This window comes from Dendropsophus ebraccatus, chromosome 14 (genome assembly GCF_027789765.1).
Source record: "Dendropsophus ebraccatus isolate aDenEbr1 chromosome 14, aDenEbr1.pat, whole genome shotgun sequence".
Lineage (NCBI taxonomy): Eukaryota > Metazoa > Chordata > Amphibia > Anura > Hylidae > Dendropsophus > Dendropsophus ebraccatus.
The window spans coordinates 22583023-22584297 of record NC_091467.1 but is presented as its reverse complement, the minus strand read 5'-3'; the positions used below and the strand labels follow the sequence as shown (position 1 = coordinate 22584297).

Genomic DNA, 1275 nt, shown 5'->3' with positions numbered 1-1275 from the left:
AGTACTTGTAATCAATTCTGCCCTGCCAGCCGCCAGATCTGATAATCCAACGGACTTCTTATTTAAAATGACAGTACTATATAAGGTCCAAAAAATTGCATAGACACTAACACCACATATATAACCTATAATACCATGAAGTCGGGTCTCTGAAAAGATCTTGATTAGAGATGAGCGAACCTGGAGCATGCTCGAGTCCATCCGAACCCCATCGTACGGCATTTGATTAGCGGTGGCTGCTGAAGTTGGATAAAGCCCTAAGGCTATGTGGAAACATGGATATAGTCATTGGCGGTATCCATGTTTTCCAGACAACCTTAGAGCTTCATCCAAGTCCAGCAGCCCCCGCTAATCAAATACCGAACGTTCGGGTTCGGATGGACTCGAGCATGCTCCAGGTTCACTCATCTCTAATCATGATCTTTGCAGCCGCAGAGTTGTGATGCGGGCACATCCGTGCGCGCCTGCATCAGATATCCCCACTGCACACTATTACCTAGGTTGTATCCATGTTTTCCAGGCGGTACTCGGGCTGTCTCCATCTTCCCCACGGAATGGGAAAGCATCAGGAATCACAAAGGTTCAAGAAGGTTCGAGTTTGAATGAACCTGAAAATTCCCGATGTTCGATCATCTCTAGTGACAATTACGCTTGCAGTTTGCTCATTCACACCAGTATTCTTGGAGGGTGACAAGCCACTTGGATCTTAAAACAGCAGTGTATTATCTGGTCCCTTACATACTACATTTCATTCGTTCATAAGAGGTCATTTTATTAGGTAGGATATATACAAAAATCATATGGTGTACTATAGGATAGTAGATACCAAACAGACTAGTCCTATTATTCCTTTTGATATGTGACCTTTTTCTGTTTGGTGTAAGTGTTATTACCAGTCAGCAGAAAACAATGCAATAGAATGGAAGGTTTACACAGGATACACACCCTCCGCAATGTACAATGACACTATCTATACTAAACAGCAGAGGGGGTATAGCTCAGTGGTAGAGCATTCGACTGCAGATCGAGAGGTCCCTGGTTCAAATCCGGGTGCCCCCTTGTAAGTCCTGTTTTTCCTGTAAGTCCTGTAAAAAGTTATTTATAGTAATAACACTCATATCACCTGGGAGCATAGCCAGCTGGAGGAACTGCAGAGATCACATACTACCACTCATACAGAGAATCTGACGTGTGGTAGGCCCAAGTCATGTGACCATCATGATGGTAGAGGCCGGATTACAGAACTGAGACAGGATCTGGGATCTGTATTACATT

The 1275-nt window shown here is 44.0% G+C and overlaps 1 non-coding gene across 1 annotated transcript; it reads left to right on the top strand.

Moving 5' to 3' along the window:
• The first annotated feature begins 987 nt into the window (after positions 1-987).
• On the top strand, positions 988-1059 carry TRNAC-GCA (transfer RNA cysteine (anticodon GCA)). Its single transcript has one exon. It is a non-coding gene; the product is annotated as a tRNA-Cys (tRNA).
• Positions 1060-1275: the final 216 nt, after the last annotated feature.